Here is a 23,933-nt window from a genome sequence, read left to right as displayed (position 1 = left end):
AAGGTAAGTACATGCTTGATAGAGCTATTTAGAAAAGGATATAATTCAGATAATGGTAGTAGAATCATTTCAAGCATGTATAAGGGGTTGTTAAATCTTAAAACACATTCGACTTCATACATTAAAACAAAATGGGAGAAGGAAGGAGGGATAATTATATCTGAGGAAGAATGGACAACAATATGGAGTTATCAATGGAAGTGTACCAGTTCACAGAAATGGAGGGAGTTTGGATGGAAAAACTTGATAAGATATTTTATTACACCCTCTCAGAAATCCCATTATGATAGTAACCTGCCTGTTTGCTGGAGAAATTGTGGAAGTCAAAATGCAAATCATTATCATATTTTTTGGAACTGCCCTGTTATCAAAAACTATTGGAGGGGGATACACAATGCCCTACAAGACATCTTTAAATGTGAAATACCCTTAGAGAGTAAGACCATATATTTTGGATGTATACCTCAAGAATGGTTGAAAAGAGATAAATATTTACTGAATATACTGTTGGTGGCTGGTAAAAAGACTCTTACTAGGAAATGGTTATCACAGGAGAGCCCAACTTTAAATACATGGATGGAAATTACAATGGACATTAGCAAAATGGAGAAGATAACAACATCTGTTAATCATAAGCTGGAACAATTTGATTCATACTGGGAAAAATAGTTTAACTACATAATGCCTCATAGGCCTGATTTTATTCTCACAAATCAATGAATATGTTGTTAAAAAAGATCACTTCCTACTTGTACATAGTTCTTTCCTTTTGCTTATTTTTTCTTTCCACTCTTTTCTTTAAGTGTATACCTCAGATAAATACTTTTTGTGGAGATTTGTGATATATATGATTATATGATATATATGTACAATGTCTGAAATACATCTTATGGAAATGTTTGTTTGATGATGAACTTCAATAAAAAAAATTACAAAAAAAAAGTGGTTCATGTTGGCAAAATGCTGGAGGAACTCAGTGGGTCAAGCAGCATCAATGGAATGGACATTTCCAGTCGAAACACTTCACCTTGCGTAGTCAGTTTATTCGTCTGCTTAGATGGTGTCTGACCTGCTGAGTTCCTGCAGCACTTTCTGTGTGTTCCTCTACAGTTTATTTCCAGAATCCCTTGTGTTGTACAGTATATCTATCTGCATTTGCAAGTGAATTGGACTGTTGTCACACGGAATGCCTGTTTTCAATGAGTATACTGTTTGTGCGAACTTGCTGGGTTAATATAGCTATTCCGTTTTCTACATGAAAACACTGATTGCTTTTGAGACATAGGGGGTGGAATCAGTGCTGGCCGACACTCTTAATGGCACTTGGCTTACCCACAAATCTCCGCGCTTCAGGCTTTATTATCGGTATCACAGCAACCAAATACGCATGTGTAATGCACACAAATCGCGCATGCGCTCGGTAGGCGACAGGCTCTGGAAAATTGGTCGTAGGTAGGAGTGGGTCTCGGGGTAGGCATTTCATCAGCGCGACTGGGGGACAATTGTTACGAGTTCCGGCCACACTGTAACTCCGCATCCCGGTCCTTACCCCCTCTCTCAGCCCCAGCCCCCGGGAGCTTTCTGCTCACGAGAAAGGGACGAGGGTCATTTCTCTAGCGCATGCGCATCGCTGGGACCGTATATGGATAGGCGAGTCTCGTTCAGGATCAGGTCAAAGTTCAAAGTAACATTTATTAACAGAAGACATACACGTCATCGCATACAACCCTGAGATTATTTTTTCTATAGACAAGTCAATAGAACAGCAACTAAACAGGGTCTGTAAACATCGGGAATTGTGAACTAAACAAACTGTTCAAGTACAAATATAAATAGCAATAAATAACGAGCGTGAAATAACATGGTGAGTCCTTAATTCAGTGTAGTTATCCCATTTTGTTCGAGAGCCTGATGGTTGAAGAGTAATAACTGCTCTTGAAACTGGTGGTACGAGTCCTGACGCACCTGTACCTTCTACCTGGTGGCAGCAGCGAGAAAAGAGAATTGCCTGGGATCTTTGATGATGGATGCTGCTTTCAAAGAACAACACAGCACAGTACAGGCCATTCGGCCCACGATGTTGTGCTGACCCTTAAACCCTGCCTCCTATAAAACCCTCCACCTTAAATTTCTTCATATACCTGTCTAGTAGTCTCTTAAATTTCACTAGTGTATCTGCCTCCACCACTGACTCAGGCAGTGCATTCCACACACCAACTACACTCTGAGTAAAAAACCTTCCTCTAATTTCCCCCTTGAACTTCCCACCCCTTACCTTAAAGTCATGTCCTTTTGTATTGAGCAGTGGTGCCCTGGGGAAGAGGTGCTGGCTGTCCACTCATATCTATTCCTCTTAATATCTTGTATACCTCTATCAAGTCTCTTCTCATCCTCCTTCTCTCCAGAGAGTAAAGCCCTAGCTCCCTTAATCTCTGATCATAATGCATACTCTCTAAACCAGGCAGCATCCTGATAAATCTCCTCTGTACCCTTTTCAATGCTTCCACATCCTTCCTATAGTGAGGTGACCAGAGCTGGGCACAGTACTCCAAGTGTGAACTAACCAGAGTTTTATAGAGCTGCATCATTACTTTGCGACTCTTAAGTTCTACCCTTTGACTTATGAAAGCTAACACTCCATAAGCTTTCTTAACTACCCTATCTACCTGTGAGGCTACTTTCAGGGATCTGTGGACATGTACCCCCAGATCCCTCTGCTCCTCCACACTCCCAATTATCCTGCCATTTACTTTGTACTCTGCCTTTGAGTTTGTCCTTCCAAAGTGTACCACCTCACATTTCTCCAGGTTGAACTCCATCTGCCACTTCTCAGCCCACTTCTGCATCCTATCAATGTCAACCCACCCTTCTATCCCCACATCCAGGTCGTTAATAAAAATCACAAAAAGTAGAGGTCCCAGAACCGATCCTTGTGGGACACCACTAGTCACAGCCCTCCAATCCAAATGTATTCCCTCCACCACGACCCTCTGCTTTCTGCAGGCAAGCCAATTCTGAATCCACTTGGCCAAACTTCCCTGGATCCGAATGCCTTCTGACTTTCTGAATAAGCTTACCATGTGGTACCTTGTCAAATGCCTTACTAAAATCCATGTAGATCACATCCACTGCAGTACCCTCATCTGTATGCCTGGTTCCTATGGCAACATTACATGCAGATGTGCTCAATGGTTGTAAGGGCTTTACCTGTGATATACTGGGCCAAATCCACCACTTTTTGTAGGATTTTCCGCTCAAAGGCATTGGTGCTTCCCTACCAGGCCACAATTCAGCTGGTCAGCACACTTTCCACCACACATCTATAGAAGACTGCCAAGGTTTTTGATGAATAGCCGAATCTCCACAGGTTCCTGGGAAAGTAGAGACGCTGTTGTGCTTTTTTTGCAATTACATTTATATGGATGGGTCCAAGACAGGTCCTCTGAGACAGTGACACCCAGGAATTTAAAGTTACTGACCCTCTTCACCTCTGATGATAATTGGAACAAGAACCTCTGATCCCTCACCTGAAGACCACAATCAGTTCCTTGGTTCTACTGACATTGCGGCTGTTATTACACCACTCAGCCAAATATTTAATTTCAGTCTTGTATGCTGATTCATCACCACCTTTGATACAGTCCACAACAACAGTGTTATCAGCAAACTTGTAGATGGTATTGGAGCTGTGCTTAGTCAGTCAGAGGTGTAAAGTGAGTAGAGAAGGGGGCTAAGTACACATCTCTGTGGTGCTCTGTGCTGATGGAGATTGTGGAGGAGATGTTTTGCCGATATGAACTGATTGGGGTCTACAAGTGAGGAAATCCAAGATCCATTGCACAAGGTGTTATTGAGATCCAGGTCTTGGAGTTTACTGATGTGGTAACTTCTACTTCACAAAAGGACCACTTGACAATTTTATGGCTAAAAAAAAAATCTTTATCTGGGACGGAAAATAATATTTACAATACAGAGGCTTTCAGGTACCTCGTGCGGCAGGGGTGGAAGTAAAGCCCCACTGACCCCGGAACCCACCTCTCATTACCAACAGCTTTCCGATTAGTATTAACTTACTTTTAATAATACTCACATTACAACACTTCTCCCCCTTTAAATCCAACATTCCCCAAATATAGAAGAACTGGGAAATAAAAGCAGTAGTATCATTGGAAACTCCATGGAACTGTCTGCCTCTGAGCCTGTATCATGACGCAGGCGCACATGGTCCTGATGTCTGCAGAGAACACGCGCATCAGTCAGCTTAACAACATAGGAGACTGAACCACTCTGCTCAAGAATAACCCCAGGTAGCCATTGCTGATTATTGCTACCGCTGAAGTTCCTCACATAGACATTGTCATCCGGTTCTAACTGTCTCTCTCATGCATGTTGATCATGTCCCTCCTTCTGCTTTTCCTGCTTTCTCTCCACTTTTGCCTTCGTGTCCGGGCACAGCAGGTCCAATCTTGACTTGGGCCTACACCCCATCAGCATCTCTGCTGGAGTGCATGCAGTCGTAGTCTGTGGCGTGAGGCAGTATTTAAACAGGAAACGTGAAAGCAGGGTACTAAGAGAATCACCTGTCATTTGCTTCAGGCCTTCCTTCACTGTCTGAACAGCCCGCTCAGCCAAACCATTTGAAGCTGGGTGGAAAGGGGCCGTCCGAATGTGACGAATGCCATTCTGTTGCATGAGCTCACTGAACAGCTCACTGGTGAACGTCGGGACATTATCAGTGACCAGAGTGTCAGGCAATCCGTGGACTGCAAACACTTGCCTGAGTTTGTCCATGGTTGAGGGGGCTGTGATGTTGCCCATGATGTAAGCTTCTATCCAATTGGAGTGCACATCTACCAGTACAAGAAACATCTGCCCCATAAAAGGGCCAGCAAAGTCCAAATGTAGCCTAGACCAGGGGGTAGACTGGCTACTCCCATGGGTGCAAGGGAGCTGGTGGTGGCATGTTCTGATTGGTCTGACATTGCGTGCATGATTTTACCTTGTTCTCCAGATCCTGATCCATTCTTGGCCACCAGACGTAGGATCTTGCAAGGCTTTTCATTCGAGACACCCCTGGATGAGTCTCATGAATTTCTTCCATAATCTGTGAACGGCCAGGGGGAGGCACAATGACCCTCGCCCCCCAGAAACTGCAGCCATTGTGTTTGGCATAAGGCCTCAGTTCCTCTCCTTCCATGACTCTGGGCCAACCTTGTAAAAGGAAAGTCTTGACTTGAGACAGGACTGGGTCCCTCTCTGTCCATTGCTTGATCTGGGTCACCTTTACAGGTGTCTCTGACAATGAAAACACAGTCTCTGGAGGCACATTTGTAGTACCAGGTGTCTCAGGTAAAGGTAGTCGACTCAGCGCATTGGCGTTTGCGTTATCCCCACTCGCTCTGTACACTGTAGTATACAGTGACAATGTGAGAGCCCAACTGGCTGAGGCTAGTGGTGGGATGCATCTGGTCTCACTAAAAAGGCTCATCAGTGGTTTATCGTCCATATAAATTGTGAATGCGCGTTCATAGAGGTACTGATGAAAGCGTTTGACCGCAAAAGCAACGGGCAGACCTTCTTTGTCTAGCTGTGAATATCCCTTCTCAGCAGCCATCAGGGTACGTGAAGCAAAACCAATAGGCTTCTCTGAATGGTCCTCCATTATATGTGAGAGAACTGCCCCAACTCCATAGGGTGAAGTGTCGCATGAAAGGGTGATCTCCTTGTCTGGGTCATAGTGAACAAGCAGCTTCGTTGAGTGTAGGAGTTTTTTCATTTCCTTGCAAGCTTCCTCCTGCTCTTCACCCCACTTCCACTTAGTGTCAATAGACAATAGGTGCAGGAGTAGGCCATTCAGCCCTTTGAGACAGCACCGCCATTCACTGTGATCATGGCTGATCATCCACAATCAGTACCCCGTTCCTGCCTTCTCCTCATATCCCTTGACTCTGCTATCTTTAAGCGCTCTATCTATCCAGAGAATTGGCCTCCACTGCCTTTTGAGGCAGAGTATTCCACAGATCCACAACTCTCAGGTGAAAAAGTTCTTCCTCAACTCCATTCTAAATGGCCTACCCCTTATTCTTAAACTGTGGCCTCTGGTTCTGGACTCCCCCAACATCGGGAACATTTTTCCTGCCTCTAGCATGTCCAATCCCTTAATAATCTTATATGTTTCAATCAGATCCCCTCTCATCCTTCTAAATTCCAGTGTATACAAGCCCAGTCACTCCAATCTTTCAACATATGACAGTCCCACCATCCCGGGAATTAACCTTGTGAACCTACGCTGCACTCCCTCAATAGCAAGAATGTCCTTCCTCAAATTTGGAGACCAAAACTGGTGTGGTCTCACCAGGGCCCTGTACAACTGCAGAAGGACCTCTTTGCTCCTATACTCAACTCCCCTGGTTATGAAGGCCAACATGCCATTAGCGTTCTTCACTGCCTGCTGTACCTGCATGCTTACTTTCAGTGACTGATGAACAAGGACACCTAGATCTCATTGTACATCCCTTTCCTAACTTGACACTATTCAGATAGTAATCTGCCTTCCTGTTTGTGCCACCGAAGTGGATAACCTCACATTTATCCACATTAAACTGCATCTGCCATGCATCTGCCCACTCAGCCAACCTGTCCAAGTCACCCTGCATTCTCCTAACATCCTCCTCACATTTCACACTGCTACCCAGCTTTGTGTCATCTGCAAATTTGCTAATGTTACTTTTAATCCCTTCATCTAAATCATTAATGTATATTGTAAGTAGCTGCGGTCCCAGCACCAAGCCTTGCGTACCCTACTAGTCACTGCCCGCCATTCTAAAAGGGATCCGTTAATCCCCACTCTTCCTTACAGACTTTCCTGTCTGCCAACCAATTTTCTATCTGTGTTAGTACCCTACCCCCAATACCATGTGCTCTAATTTTGCCCACTAATCTCCTGTGTGGGACCTTATCAAAGGCTTTCTGAAAGTCCAGGTACACCACATCTACTAGCTCTCCCTTGTCCATTTTCATAGTTATATCCTCAAAAAACACCAGAATATTAGTCAAGCATGACTTCCACTTCGTAAATCTATGCTTACTCGGACCGATCCTTTTATTGCTATCCAAATGTGCCGCTATTTCATCTTTTATAATTGACTCCAGCATCTCCCCCACCACTGATGTCAGGCTAACTGGTCTATAATTCCCTGTTTTCTCTCTCCCTCCTTTCTTAAAAAGTGGGATAACATTAGCTACCCTCCAATCCTGAGGAACTGATCCTGAATCTATAGAACATTGGAAAATGATTACCAATGCGTCCACGATTTCTTGAGCCACCTCCTTAAGTACCCTGGGATGCAGACCATCAGGCCCGGGGAATTATCAGCCTTCAGTCCCATCAGTCTACCCAACACCATTTTCTGCCTAATGTGAATTTCCTTTAGTTCCTCCATTACCCTAGGTCCTCTGGCCACTATTACATCTGGGAGATTGTTTGTGTCTTCCCTAGTGAAGACAGATCCAAAGTACCTGTTCAACTCGTCTGCCATTTCCTTGTTCCCCATTATAAATTCACCTGTTTCTGTCTTCAAGGGCCCAACTTTGGTCTTAACTAATTTTTTCCTATTCACATACCTAAAGAAGCTTTTACTATGCTTCTTTATATTCTTAGCTAGCTTACCTTTGTACCTCATCTTTTCTCCCCGTATTGCCTTTTTAGTTACCTTCTGTTGCTCCTTAAAAGTTTCCCAATCCACTGGCTTCCTGCTCATTTTTGCTATGTTATACTTCTTCTCTTTAATTTTTATACTGTCCTTGGCTTCCCTTGTCAGCCATGGTCACCCCCTACTCCCCTTAGAATCTTTCTTCCTCTTTGGAATGAACTGATCCTGCACCTTCTGTATGATTCCCAGAAATACCTGCCATTATTGCACTGTCATCCCTGCTAGGGTATCCTTACAGTCAACTTTGGCAGGCTCCTCCCTCATGGCTCCATAGTCCCTTTTGTTCAACTGTAATGCTGATACTTCCTATTTCCCCTTCTCCCTCTCAAATTGTAGATTAAAGCTTATCATATTATGGTCACTACCTCCTAATGGCTTCTTTACCTTGAGTTCCCTTATCAAATCCAGTTCATGACACAACACTAAATCCAGAATTGCCTTCTCCCTGGTAGGCTCCAGTACAAGCTGCTCTAAGAATCCATCTTGGAGGCACTTCACAAACTCCCTTTCTTGGGGTCCAGTACCAACCTGATTTTCCCAGTCTACCTGCATGTGGAAATCCCCTATAACAACTGTAGCATTACCTTTGCGACATGCCAATTTTAACTCTTGATTGAACTTGCACCCTATATCCAGGCTACTATTTGGGGGCCTGTAGATAACTCCCATTAGGGTCTTTTTGCCCTTACAGTTTCTCAGTTCTATCCATACTGACTCTACATCTCCTGATTCTATGTCAACCCTCGCAAAGTACTGAATTTCATTCCTTACCAACAGAGCCACCCCACCCCCTCTGCCCACCTGTCTGTCCTTTCGATAAGACGTATACCCTTGAATGTTCATTTCCCAGCCCTGGTCCTCTTGCAGCCATGTCTCTGTTATTCCTACAACATCATACTTGCCAATTTCCAACTGAGCCTCAAGCTCATCTACTTTACTTCTTATACTTTGTGAAGCAGCTTGTACAGTGGGGCCAAAACTTTGAGAGGTCAGGAAGAAACTTGCCACAATAATTCATCATGCCCAAAAATGATCTGAGTTCAGTGATGCTCTTGGGGCTTGGGGCCTCCTTGATAGCTCTCACTTTGTCCTCCACTGGGCAAAGCCCCTCAGCTGTAATCTTGTGTCCCAGGTAGGTCACACTTGGAGCCAGGAACACAATCGCAGCCCTGCATCTGAGAGCCTCTTCAGCACTAAGTTAGCCAGATATTCTCCCTCCGTGGCTCCCATGATCAAAATATCATCAAGATACACTGCTACGTGCGGAATCCCCTGCAGCAAAGAGTCCATTGTCCTTTGGAAAATGGCGGGGCTAGACGCCACTCCAAACACCAGGCGATTGTATTTGAATAATCCCTTGTGTGTATTGATTGTGACATACTCCTTTGAATCCTCGTCGAGCAGTAGCTGTTGGTAGGCGTGGCTCACGTCCAGCTTTGTGAACAGCTTACCCTGACAGGGTCGCAAACAGGTCATCCACCCGTGGCAATGGGTACTCCTCCAGCTTAGAGGCCCGATTCACCGTAACCTTGTAGTCCCCACATATCCTCACCGTTTTATCTGCCTTCAAAACTGGAACAATAGGAGCTGCCCAGCTTGAAAACTGGACGGGCTCAATGATGCCCAGCCCCTGTAAACATTCCAGCTCCTCCTTGACTTTGCCTTTCACGGCATAGGGCTTAAAAAAACATGGTGTGGCCTCAGGGTCGACATGGAGTTTCACAGTCATGCCCTTCAGTGTGCTCACCTCGTCCCTGAAAACTTCACTCTACCGCTGCAGAATGTCCTCCGTCATGTGTTCATGCCAGTTGAGCTGGATTTTGCGAAGCCAATCGCGGTCCAAAAGACTAGGCCCACTGCCCTTAGCTATCACCAGCCTGGCTTCAGCCTTCTGACTCTCCGCTGAAATATCCACATATAACACCCTTAAATGAGGTATGGGCTGCCCCATATAGGTCCTGAGTTTGAGCTTTGACGGTCTGATGGGAGGCAGGTTGGACCCCCATGTACTCTTGTAGGTCTCCTCACTAACGACCGATGCAGTAGCCCCTAAATCTCAAACTTAATGTCCTTACCCCGAAAGTAACTGTGGCATAATATGGTACAGGTAGTTCCTCATCAGTTTCCACCCTAAACATGTTGTAGGCACACGCTGCCTCTTCGTCTGCTTCTCCTAGGTGGTGTGTGGCTGCCTGAGACTGTTGAGCTTTCCCCTGACCAGGCTTAACCTTACCCTTTAAACTCCTGAACTTTTTAGCTAAGTGTCCCTTTTTGCTACAAGCATGGCAGACAGTATCTTTGAATTTGAAAATATTTGCATAGTGCGTCCCTCCACACCGAAAACATTCCACCCGCTTTGCCTGTTCACCAGTCTTCCTCCTGACTTGGTGCACTGCCGCAGACTGCGACCCCCCCATGTCCTTTCTGGATATCCTTGGCGTTATTAGAAGCCATCTCCATGCCTTGGGCAATCTCTAGCATTGTACGGCGTAATAATTAATGCTGCATACTAATTTATTACGGAGCCTGTCAACCAACACGGCTCCAAAATCACAATGCTCCGACAGTTGCCGAAGCTCGGCCACAGAATTAGCCAGACTGACCTGGCTGTGAAACTTGAACCGTTGGACTATCACCGAAGGTTTCAGATTGTGGTGGTTTCCTACGAGCTTGACCAGTTCATCATATGGAATTTCTCCTGGTTTCCATGGTTTGGCTAAGTTCCTTATCAACTTTTAAGTCTTTGCCCCACACACACTGAGGAGAATAGAGCACTTCTTAGCCTCCCAGCATAGTGTCCCAACCTTTCCTCATTCTCCAGCCAGTTAACATAAGAACATAAGAGATAGGAGCAGGAGTAGGCCAATCGGCCCCTCAAGCCTGCTCCGCCATTCAACAAGATCATGGCTGATCCAATCTTAACTCTAGTTTTCACCGAATCCCACAAGGCAACAGTGCCAACCAACAGGGCACCATGCCGCCCATTTATTTTATTATTCATTCCACCCAAACCCATGTGATCAACCGGGGAAAAAAAAACGAGTTGCCAATTGAGGAGAAAAAATCTGGAAAATTCCTCTCCGACCCATCCAGGCTATCGAAAACTGGTCCAGGAGATCACATGGCTGATCTAAACCTAGCCTCATGTCCACTTACCTGCTCGCTCACCGTATCCCCTAATGCCATTTTTATCCAGGAAAATGTCTATCTCTGTTTTGAATTTATTGAGTGTAGTAGCTTCCACAGCTCTCTGGGGCAGTAAATTCCACAGCCCCACTACCCTCTGAGTGAAGAAATTTCTCCGCATCTCAGTCCTGGAACGGCATCCCCTTATTTTAAGATTATGCCCCCTAGTCCTAGTTTCACCCATCATTGGGAACATTCTCCCCGCATCCACCCGATCAAGCCCCTTCACAATCTTATATGTTTCAATAAGATCACCTCTCATTCTTCGGAACTCCAATGAGTAGAGTCCCAATCTACTCAACCTCTCATCATACATCAACCCACCCATCCCCGGAATTAACCTAGTGAACCTTCTCTGCACTGCCTCGAGAGCCAGTATGTCCTTTCTTAAATATGGACACCAGAACTGCACGCAGTACTCCAGGTGTGGTCTCACCAATACCCGGTACAACTGCAGTAAGACCTCCCTGTTCTTATACTCCATCCCCCAGCAATAAAAGCCAGCATTCCATTGGCCTTCTTGACCACCTGCTGCACTTGCATACTAACTTTTTGTGTTTCCTGCACCAGGACCCCCAGATCCCTTTGCACAGAAGCACTTTCCAGTTTCTCTCCATTTAGATAATAACTTGCACTATTACTTTTCCTGCCAAAGTGCAAGACCTCACACTTGTCAGTATTATAGTTCATCTGCCAAATGTCTGCCCAATCACTCAGCCTATCTATGTCCCCCTGCAGGGTTTCAATGTCCTCCGCACTCATTACACTCCCTCCCATCTTTGTGTCATCAGCAAACTTCGATACGTTGCACTTAGTCCCTTTCTCCAAATCATTAATATAGATTGTAAAGAGTTGGGGTCCCAACACCGACCCCTGCGGAACACCACTAGTCACCAACTGCCAGTCTGAGAATAAACCATTTATCCCAACTCTCTGTTTTCTGTTAGAAAGCCAATCCTCCACCCATGCCAGAATATTATCCCCAATCCCATGATTTTTTACTTTAAGTAATAATCTTTGGTGTGGCACCTTGTCAAATGCCTTTTGGAAGTCCAAATACACCACATCCACTGGTTCCCCTTTATCTACCCTATATGTTATGTCCTCAAAGAACTCTAACAAATTTGTCAAACATGACTTCCCTTTTGTAAAGCCATGCTGACTTTGTCCTATTAAGCTATGTTTATCCAAATGCCCTGTTACTGTTTCCTTAATTATCGATTCCAACATTTTGCCAACCACAGATGTTAGGCTAACTGGCCTATAATTCCCAGCCTTCTGTCTATTGCCCTTTTTAAATAAAGGAGTTACATTAGCATTTTTCCAATCTGCCGGGACCATTGCCGAGTCCAGCGAGTTTTGAAAAATTATCACTAATGCATCCACAATCCCGACCGCCACTTCCCTTAAGACCCTAGGATGCAAGCCATCCGGTCCAGGGGATTTATCCACCTTCAGTCCCATTAATTTATCAAGTACCATTTCCTTGGTGATTTGAATCGTAGTTAGCTTCTCTCCCCCTAGAGCCCCCTGTTTATCCAGTGTTGGGATATTTTGAGTGTCCTCTACTGTAAAAACTGATACAAAATATTTGTTCAGCGTTTCCGCCATCTCCATGTCCCCTACCATTAATTTCCCGGTCTCATCTTCTAGGGGACCAACATTTACTTTAGCCACCCTTTTTCTTTTTATGTAACTATAAAAACTCTTACTTTCTGCTTTTATGTTTTTCGCCAATTTACTTTCATAATCTATCTTCCCCTTCTTAATCAATCTTTTTGTTATTTGCTGCTGATCTTTAAAAGCTTCTCGATCTTCAATCTTCCCACTAGATTTAGCTACCTTATATAACTTTCTTTTTAGTCGTATTCTTTGCTTTATTTCTTTACTTAGCCACGGATAACTATTTTTTCTTTTACACCCTTTTTTCTTCAGTGGAATATATTTTTCTTGATAGTTGTAAAATAACTCCTTAAATATACACCACTGATCAAGTACCGATTTACCCTTTAATCTATTTTCCCAATCCATCTTAAGCAATTCCGCTCTCATACCATCATAGTCTCCTTTATTTAAGCTCAGTACGCTTGTTTGAGATCCAACCCTCTCATCCTCTAATTGAATATGGAATTCGACCATGTTATGGTCACTCATTCCAAGGGGATCCTTTACTAGGACATTTTTTATTAGTCCTGTCTCATTACACAGGACCAGATCTAAGACTGCTTGCCCCCTTGTCGGCTCAGTAACGTATTGTTCAAGGAACCCATCCCGAATACACTCAATAAACTCTTCTTCAAGGCTGCCATGTCAGACTTGATTAGTCCAGTCAATATGAAAGTTAAAATCCCCCATAATTATAGTTCTCGCCTTCCTCCACAAATTCACCGATCATCCCGAATGTAGCCATCCGAATGCAAGGCTCCTCATCCGTTCACAGCTCCTGATCGAAACGAGCCGACACATCCACAAAACCAGTTCACCTCGTCGCCAAAAATATGTGGTAACTTTACAAAAGGACCACTCGACAATTTTATGACCAAAAGAAAATCTTTATTTGGGACGGCAAATGATATTTACAATACAGAGGCTTTCAGGTACCTCGTGCGGCAGGGGTGGTGGATGAACTGTATACAATGCATACCAGAAATAAAACCCCGCTGACCCCGGAACCAGCCTCTTGTTACCAATAGCTTCCCGATTAGTATTAACTTATTTCTAATAATACTCACATTACACCAACTGAGTAGTTCAGAGGGGTTGATGATATTAAATGCTGAGCTGTAATCAGTAAAGAGCATCCTGATGTTTGCATCTTTGCTGTCCATATGTTCCAATGAGCCAACGAGATAGCATCTGCTGTAGACTGTTGCTTTTGTAGGTGAACTGAAGCAGACTGAATTTGAATTGACTGTATTTCTGACATCCTTCACATACATGAGGTGTAAAAATCTTTACGTTACTTCTCTGTCTAAATGTGCAATGTGCAATCGTAATAATTTATAATAAATAGAACAGTTAATGTAACATAGAAATACACTCAAATCAGTGTGATCTAGTCAGTCTGATGGCCTGGTGGAAGAAGCTGTCCTGGAGCTTGTTGTTCCTGGCTTTTATGCTGTGGTACCGTTTCCTGGATGGTAGAAGCTGGAACAGTTTGTGGTTGGGGGTGACTCGGGTCCCCGGTGATCTTTTGGGCCCTTTTTATGCACTTGTCTCTGTAAATGTCCTGAATAGTGGGAAGTTCACATCTACTGATGCGCTGGGCTGTCCGCACCACTCTCTGCAGATTAAGGGAGGTACAGTTCCCATACCAGGCAGTGATGCAGCCAGTCAGGATGCTCTTAATTGTGCCCCTGTAGAAAGTTCTTAGGATTTTAGGGCCAATACTAAACTTGCTCAACCATCTGAGGTGAAAGAGGCGCTGTTGTGCTTTTTTCACCGCACAGCTGGTGTACAGGCCACGTGAGGTCCTCGCTGATGTGGATGCCCTCTCAACCAGCTCCTTCATTTTTGCGACATTGAGGGAGTTGTTGTTTCCTTGACACCACTGTGTCAGAGAGGTGACTCCTTCCCTGTAGGCCACCTCATTATTGTTTGAGATAAGGCCAATCAATGTAGCCTTGTCGGCAAATTTAATTAGCAGATTAGAGCTGTGGGTGGCGACACAGTCATGGGTATACAGGGAGTAAAGGAGGGGACTTAGTACACAGCCCTGAGTGGATCCTGTGTTGAGAGTCAGAGGGTTGGAGGTGTGGGAGCTCACACTTCCCACCTGCTGGCGATCTGACAGGAAGTCCAGGATCCAGCTGCACAAGGCAGGGTCAAGGCCGAGGTCTCTGAGCTTCCTGTGGAGCCTGGATGGAATTATGGTGTTGAATGCTGAACTGTAGTCCAAGAACAGTATTCTCACATTAGCATTCTTCTTCTCCAGATGTGTAAGGATGGTATGTAGAGCAGTGGCTACTCCGCCAGGAGCTGATATGCTTCAACACCAGCCTCTCAAAACACTTCATCACTGTGAATGTAAGTGCCACTGGGTGATAGTCATTAAGATGGGTTACCATGTTCTTCTTGGGCACCGGTACGCTTGAAGCCTACTTGAAGCAGGTGGGTACCATATACTGCCAGAATGAGAGGTTGATGATGTCTGTGAATACACCAGTCAGTTGGTCAGCACAGCTCTTCAGTACTCAGCCAGGTACTTCACCCGGACTGAATGCCTCCTTGGATTCACTCTCTTGAAGGCAGCCTGCACGTCATCTTCAGGTACTGAGACCAAAGGGTCATCGGGAGACATGGGGGTATGTGATGGTTCCTCCCTGTTCTAGTGATCAAAGTGAGCATAGAAGGCATTGAGCTCATCTGGAGGTGAAGCTTTGTCTTTAGATTTAACTTTGTAGGAGGTTATGGCATTCAAACCCTGTCATAGCTATTGAGCATCCCTCGTTGACTCCAGCCTAGTCCAGAATCTCCACTTCGCCCGAGAGATGGCTTTCCGGAGATCATACCTGCACCTCTTGTAGCATTCTTCATCTTCAGACATGAATGTCTTTGTTCTGGCTCTCAGCAGGTTCCAGATTTCATTGTTCACCCAGGTTTCTGATTGAGGAAAACCCTGAACGATTTTGTGAGGGCACACTCATCCACAGCTGTTTCAATAGAGTCTGTAATGACCCTGGTGTGGTCATTCAGGTCCTCAGGTGAGTTCTTGAACTTGGCCCAGTCCACTGACCCAAGGCAATCCTGTAACCGTTCCTCAGCCTCCCACGACCACCTCTTGGTTATCTTGATCTCTGGAGCCTTGCTGTTCAGGATTTGTCTGTATGCAGGTAGTAGGGGTACAGCCAAATGATCTGCCTTGCCAAAATGCAGACTCGGGAAGGAACAATAGGCATTCCTTATTGTGGTGTAGCAGTGGTCTAGTGCTTGGGACCTCTACTGGAACAGGTTGTGTGCTGGTGATAGTTGGGCAGGGTTTTCTTCAAACAGGTATCTTGTTGGCCTGGATAAAATTGCCAACAATAATTTGAAATGCATTGGGATGAACTGTTACTTGTTTACAGCCAACATCAGCTGCTGATGGTATATAAACTGTGGTCAGGATCACAGATGATAGTTTGCCTTCCAGGTGCCAGGGTCCAGGATGTTTCTGATCATGTCCATGGTATCTTGAAGTGGGAAGGAGGTTGTGGTACATATTGGTACCAAAGACATAGGTAGGAAAAGGGAGGAGATCCTGAAAAAGGAATACAGGGAGTTAGGAAGGAGGTTGAGAAGCAGGACCTCAAAAGTAGTAATCTCAGGATTACTGCCTGTGCCACATGACAGTGAGTTTAGGGATAGAGTGAGGTGGAGGATAAAGGTGTGGCTGAGGGATTGGAGCAGGGAGCAGGGATTCAGATTTCTGGATCATTGGGACCTCTTTTGGGGCAGGTGTGACCTGTATAAAAAGGACAGGTTGCACTTCAATCCGAGGGGGGCCAATATCCTGGTGGGAAGGTTTGCTAAGGCTACTGGGGAGAGTTTAAACTAGAATTTCTGGGGGTTGGGAACCAAACTGAAGTGACGGAGGAAAGGGAGGTTGGCTCACAAATATAGAAAGCTTGGAGACAGTGCAAAAGGGAGGATAGGCAGGTGATAGAGAAGGGACACGCTCAGTTCGATGGTTTGAAATGTGTCTATTTTAATGTGAGGAGTATCATTAATAAAGCGGATGAGCTTAGAGCATGGCTCAGCATTTGGAGTTATGATGTGGCCATTACAGAGACTTGGATGGTGCAGGGGCAGGAATGGCTACTTCAAGTGCCAAGTATTAGATGTTTCAGAAAGGATAAGGATGGAGGCAAAAGAGGTGGGGGCATGGCACTGTTGATCAGAGATAGTGTCACGGCTGCAGAAAAGGAGGAAGTCATGGAGGGGTTGTCTATGGAGTCTCTGTGGGTGGAAGTTAGGAATAGGAAGGAGTCAGTAACTCAACTGGGTGTTTTTTATAGACCACCCAATAGTAACAGGGACATCGAGAAACAGATAGGGAGACAGATTCTGGAAAGGAGTAATAATAATCGGGTTGTTGTGGTGGTAGATTTTAATTTCCTAAATATTGATTGGCATCTCCCTAGAGTGAGGGGTTTATATGGGGCAGAGTTTGTTAGGTGTGTTCAGGAAGGTTTCTTGACACAATATGTAGATAAGCCTACAAGAGGAGAGGCTGTACTTGATCTGGTATTGGGAAACGAACCTGGTCAGGTGCCAGGTCTCTCAGTGGGAGAGCATTTTGGAGATAGTGATCACAACTCTATCTCCTTTACCATAGCATTGGAGAGGGATAGGAACAGACAAGTTAGGCAAGTGTTTAGTAAGGAGAAATATGAGGCTATCAGGCAGGAACTTGGAAGCATAAATTGGAAACAGATGTTCTCAGGGCAACGTACAGAAGAAATGTGGCAAATGTTCAGGGGATATTTGCATGGGGTTCTGAGTAGTTGCGTTCCAATGAGACAGGGAAAGGATGGTAGTGTACAAGATCGGTGGTGTACAAAGGCTGTTGTAAATCTAGTCAAGAAGAAAAGAAGAGCTTACGAAAGGTTCAAAAAACTAGGTAATGATGTGAATCTGGAAGATTATAAGGCTAGCAGGAAGGAGCTTACAAATGAAATTAGGAGAACCAGAAGGGGCAGTGAGAATGCCTTGGTGGACAGGATTATGGAAAACCCCAAGGCATTCTACCAGTATGTGAAGATCAAGAGGATAAGACGTGAGAGAATAGGACCAATCAAGTGTGACAATGGAGAAGTGTGTATGGAACCGGAGGAAATAGCGGAGGTACTTAATGAATACTTTGCCTCGGTATTCACTATGGAAAAGGATCTTGGCAATTGTAGGGATGACTTGCAGTGGACTGAAAAGCTTGAGAATGTAGATAGTAAGAAAGGGAATGTGCTGGAGTTTTTGGAAAGCATCACGTTGGATAAGTCACCAGCACTAGACGGGATGTACCCCAGGCTACTGTGGGAAGCGAGGGAGGATATTGTTGAACCACTGGCAATGATCTTTGCATCATCATGAGAACAGGAGAGGTTCTGGAGGATTGGAGGGTTACAGAGTTTATTTCCTTATTCAAGAAAGGGAGTAGGGATAGCCCAGGAAATTATAGGCCAGTGAGTCTTACTTCAGTGGTTGGTAAGTTGATGGAGAAGATCCTGAGAGGCAGGATTTATGAACATTTGGAGATGGCGCTGTGGATGGCCGCCATGGTACTACGCTCTCTGGTACTGTTGCTATTTTTTTCTGATTTGCCCTGTTTTCTGCAATTCCTCTCTGATTACATACAGCAGAGAGGAACTTCTAAAGATTAGTGAATTTGCCACCAACTGTTCTGCACCGTTTATGGATAGTTTTATGGAGGTTTTGGTCCGAGGTGCTGCAGCAGCTCTGACTAGTCTGTGCGCGAGATGCTGTAGAGGGAAGCGAGCTCATTAAACTGAGATGGCGGGGATTTCAATTTGCGCTCCCGTTGATTCACCTGGTCCTGTTTGTTGACTTCAGCTCGGCGTTTAACACCATCGTCCCAGAAATCCTCCACTCCACTCACCCAGCTTACTGTCTCCCCCGCCATCTGTCAGTGGATCACAAGTTTCCTGACTGACAGGGTGCAGCAAGTGAGCCTGGGGAGCATCATCTCTAGCACCCGGACAATCAGTACCGGTGCCCCCCAGGGATGTGTGCTCTCCCCACTGCTCTTCTCCCTTTACACTAATGACTGCACCTCGCAGGATCCATCTGTTAAACTGAAGTTTGCATACGACACAACTGTCATTGGCCTTATCCGAGACGGTGATACAGACGGGAGGTGGAACGGCTGGCCCTCTGGTGTGGTCAGAATAATCTGGAGCTAAATACGCTCAAACCTGTGGAAATGACAGTGGGCTTCAGGAGGAGCCCCCACTGACTATACTCAACAGTATTGTGTCTGCTGTGGAGACCTTCAGATTTCTGGGTGTCACAATCTCCCAGGACCTGAAGTGGACACCCAACGCGGACACTCTTATTAAAAAAGGCTCAGCAGAGGTTGTATTTCCTATGTCAACTCAGGAAGTACAACCTGCCTCAGGAGCTGCTGATTCAATTCTATTCAGGAATAATCCAGTCTGTTCTCTGTTTGTCCATCACTGTCTGGTTTGGATCAGCTACCAGACAAGACAAGAATAGACTCCAAAGAACCGTCAGGGCTGCGGAAAGGATTATTAGTGTGAAGCTGCCCTCAATCCAGGACTTATATGCATCTAGAGTCAGGAAGTGAGCAAACAGCATTATTGTAGACCCATCACACCCTGGACATCAGCTGTTCCAACTCCTTCCTTCTGGTAGGCGCTTTAGATCACTGTATGCCAGGACAAATAGGTACAAGAACAGTTTCTTTCTGTATGCCATCAGACTTATGAACACTTGAATTTTAGTCTATTATAAATCAAGGGGGACCTCATTGTATATAGTTTATGATTATTTGCACTATTGTTTTTGTTTGCTTTTAATTCTGTACAGAGAGAGCTCAGGAAACCGGCATCAAATTCCCTGTATGTGTCCTCATACTTGGCGATAATAAAGGATTCTGATTCTGATAATATGATTAGGAATAGTCAGCATGGCTTTGTCAAAGGCTGGTCCTGCCTTACGAGCCTGATTGAATTTTTTGAGGATGTAACTAAGCGCATTGATGTAAGTAGAGCCGTAGATGTAGTGTATATGGATTTTAGCAAGGCATTTGATAAGGTACCCATGCAAGGCTTATTGAGAAAGTAAGGAGGCATGGGATTCAAGGGGACATTGTTTTGTGGATCCAGAACTGGCTTGCCCACAGAAGGCAAAGAGTGGTTGTAGACGGGTTATATTCTGCATGGAGGTCGGTGACCAGTGGTGTGCCTCAGGGATCTGTTCTAGGACCCCTTCTCTTCGTGATTTTTATAAATGACCTGGATGAGAAAGTGGAGGGATGGGTTAGTAAATTTGCTGATAACACAAAGGTTGGGGGTGTTGTGGATAGTGTGGAGGGCTGTCAGAGGTTACAACGGGACATTGATAGGATGCAAAACTGGGCTGAGAAGTGGCAGATGGAGTTAAACCCAGATAAGTGTGAGGTCATTAATTTTGGTAGGTCAAATATGATGGCAGAATATAGCATTAATGGTAAGGCTCTTGGCAGTGTGGAGAATCGGGGATCTTGGGGTCCGAGTCCATAGGACATTCAAAGCTTCTATGCAGGTTGACTCTGTGGTTAAGAAGGTATATATTGAACTGGCCTTCATCAATCATGGAATTGAGTTTAAGAGCCGAGAGGTAATGTTGTAGCTATAAAGGACCCTGATCAGACCACACTTGGAGTACTGTGCTCAGTTCTGGTCACCTCACTATAGGAAGGACATGGAAACCATAGAAAGGGTGCAGAGGAGATTTACAAGGATGTTGCCTGAATTGGGGAGCATGCCTTACGAGAATAGGTTGAGTGAACTCGGCCTTTTCTCCGTGGAGCGAAGGAGGATGAGAGGTGACCTGATAGAGGTGTACAAGATAATGAGAGGCTTTAATAGTGTGGATAGTCTGAGGCTTTTCCCCAGTGCTGAAATGGCTAGCATGAGAGGGCATAGTTTTAAGGTGCTTGGAAGAAGGTACAGAGGAGATGTCAGGGGTAAGTTTTTTACGCAGAGAGTGGTGAGTGCGTGGAATGGGCCACCAGCGGTGGTGGTGGAGGAGGAAACTATAGGGTCTTTTAAGAGACTCCTGGATGGCTACATGGAGCTTAAAAAAAAATAGAGAGCTATGGGTAAAACCTAGTTAGTTCTAAGGTAGGGACATGTTGAAGGGCCTGTATTGTGCTGTATGTTTTCTATGTTTCTGTGTGAACTCCCAAGGCAAATAGAGTGATCTACATTTAATTGTTATTTGTTCTTAAGTCAGGGGAAGAAGAAGTTGACATTACCCCAACATCTGTGCACCAACGAGAATTGACTAAAAAGGATACGCCACCACCTCTTTCCTCACCAGAGTTCACAGTTTGATCATTCTGAAAATGGTAAAACCTTCCGGTCTTATCACAGCATCCGGTGTATCTGCATTTTACCAAATTGCAGTGCAACAAACAATTGAGATCTGCCTCTTCCTTCAGATAGATTGATGTCACCAGCGTAAGTCTGAAATTTGTTGCTTTTGTTACAGCATCGCAGTGTATTAAAAAAAACTGAATTACAGCGGGGTGTATATATATGATAAATAGGCATATTCCATACTGAGTATCCTGAGAAAGTTTATTCAACATATACGCCGGGAAAGCATTACCTGTACATCCTTTTTCAGTACATAAAATAGTTAATTTAAATTAGTTCAAAAAAATAGTGAGGTAGTGTTCATGGGTTCAATATCCATTCAGAAATTTGATGGCAGAGGGGAAGGAGCTGTTCCTGAATTGTTGAGTGTGCGCCTTCAGGCTCCTGTTATTCCTTCCTGATGTTTGCAGTGAGAAGAAGGCATGTGTGATGGGGGTCCTTAATAATGGTCACTGCCTTTGTGAGGTATTGCTCCTTGAAGATGTCCTGGATTCTACAGAAGCTAGTGCCCATGATGGAGCTGACTTCTCTTACCTTGCAGTTTACTTTGATCCTGAGCCCCCCCCCACCCCACCCTGCCCATACGAGACAGTGAAGCAGCCACTTAGAATGCTCTCCACGATACACCTGTAGAAATTTGTGAGTGTCTTTGCTGACATACCAATTCTCCTCAAACTCCTAATGAAATATAGCTGCTGCTGTGCCTTCTTTGTAGCTGCATCGATATGTTGAGCCCAGGATAGATCCTCAGAGATGTTGACGCTCAGGAACTTGAAACTGCTCACTCTTTCCACTTCTGATCCCTCTATGAGGACTGGTGTGCGTGCGTTCCCTCATCTTACCCTTTCTGAAGTCCGTCATCAGTTCTTTGGTCTTACTGATGCTGAGTGCAAGGTAGTCGCTGCGACACAATTCAACTAGCTGATCGATCTTGATCCTGATGCCTTCTTGAATCTGATATTCTGCCAACAATAGCTGTCATCATCAAATTTATAGATGGCACTTGAGCTGTGCTTAGCTATACAGTCAACAGTGTAGAGAGAGAGGAGAGTAGTGACTAAACACACAGCCTTGAGGTATGTCAGTGATGATTGCCAGCAGGGTGGAGATGTTATTTCTGACCTGCACAGACTGCGGTCTTCTGGTGAGGAAGTTGAGGATCCAGTTCCAGAGGGAGATACAAAGGCCCAGGTTTTGAAGGTATTCATTCAGAAGTTTAAGAATGATTGTGTTAACAGACGGACAGACATACTTTATTGATCCCGAGGGAAAATGCTGAGCTGTAGTCAACACAAGTATTAGTATTGTCCAGGTGATCTAAGGCTGTGAAGAGTCAAAGAGATTGCATCCACTGCAGACCTATAGGCAAATTGCAGTGGGTCCATGTCTTTGCTGAACGAGGAATTAATTCTAGCCATGACCAACCTCTCAAAGCACTTTATATACTGGACTTAAGGTGTTATACTTAAATGCACGCAGCATAAGGAATAAAGTGGATGATCTTGTTGTACAGTTACAGATTGGCAAGTATGATATTGGCCATCACTGAGACATGGCTAAAGGATGCATGTCTCTGGGAGCTGAATGTCCAAGGACACACGGTGTATCGTAAGGATAGGCAGGTAGGTAGAGGGGTGGCGTGGCTTTAATGGTAAGAAATGATATTAAATCATTAGAAAGGGTTGACATAGGATTGGAAGGTACAGAATCTTTATGGACTGAGCTAAGAAATCGCAGGGGTAAAAGGACCCTGATGGCAGTTATCTGCAGGCCTCCAAACAGCTGCAGTGATGTGGACTACAAATTACAACAGGAAATAGAAAAGGCTTGCCAGAAGGGCAGTGTTATGATAATTGTAGGGGATTTTAACATGCGAGTGGATTGGGAAAATCAGGTCAGCACTGGATCTCAAGAGAGAGAATTTGTAGAATGTCTACGAGATGGCTTTTTAGAACAGCTTGTTGTTGAGCCCACTAGGGGATCGGCTGTACTGGATTGGGTATTGTGTAATGAACCAGAGGTGATTAGAGAGATGGAAGTGAAGGAACCCTTAGGAGGCAGTGATCACAACATGATTGAGTTCACTGTGAAATTTGAGAAAGAGAAGCCGAAATCCGATGTGTCATTATTTCAGTGAAGTAAAGGAAATTACAGTGGCATGAGAGAGGAACTGGCCAAGGTTGACTGGAAAGGGACACTAGCGGGAAGGACAGCAGAGAAGCAGAGGCTGGAGTTTATGCGAGAAGTGAGGAAGGTGCAAGACAGATATATTCCAAAGAAGAAGAAATTTTCGAATGGAAAAAGGATGCAGCCGTGGCTGACAAGAGAAGTCAAAGCCAAAGTAAAAGCAAAGCAGAGGGCATACAAGGAAGCAAAAATTAGTGGGAAGACAGAGGATTGGGAAGTTTTTAAAAGCTTACAAAAGGAAACTAAGAAGGTCATTAAGAGGGAAAAGATGAACTATGAAAGGAAGCTAGCAAATAATATCAAAGAGGATACTAAAAGCTTTTTTAAGTATATAAAGAGTAAAAGACAGGTAAGAGTAGACATAGGACTGATAGAAAATGATGCTGGAGAAATTGTAAAGGGAGATAAGGAGATGGCAGAGGAACTGAATGAGTATTTTGCATCAGTCTTCTCTGAGGAAGACATCAGCAATATACCGGAAATTCAAGGGTGTCAGGGAAGAGAAATATGCGCAGTCACAATTACGACAGAGAAAGTACTCAGGAAGCTGAATAGTCTAAGGGTAGATAAATCTCCTGGACTAGATGGAATGCGGGAAGTAGCTGTGATCTTTCAAAAGTCGATTCTGGCCTGGTTCTGGAGGACTGGAAGATTGCAAATGTCACTCCACTATTTAAGAAGGGGGCAAGGAAGCAAAAAGGAAATTATAGACCTGTTAGCTTGACATTGGTGGTTGGGAAGTTGTTGG

The sequence above is a fragment of the Hemitrygon akajei genome, chromosome 31 (assembly GCF_048418815.1).
Source record: "Hemitrygon akajei chromosome 31, sHemAka1.3, whole genome shotgun sequence".
NCBI classification, from domain to species: domain Eukaryota; kingdom Metazoa; phylum Chordata; class Chondrichthyes; order Myliobatiformes; family Dasyatidae; genus Hemitrygon; species Hemitrygon akajei.
Note: the sequence above shows the minus strand (reverse complement) of the source record.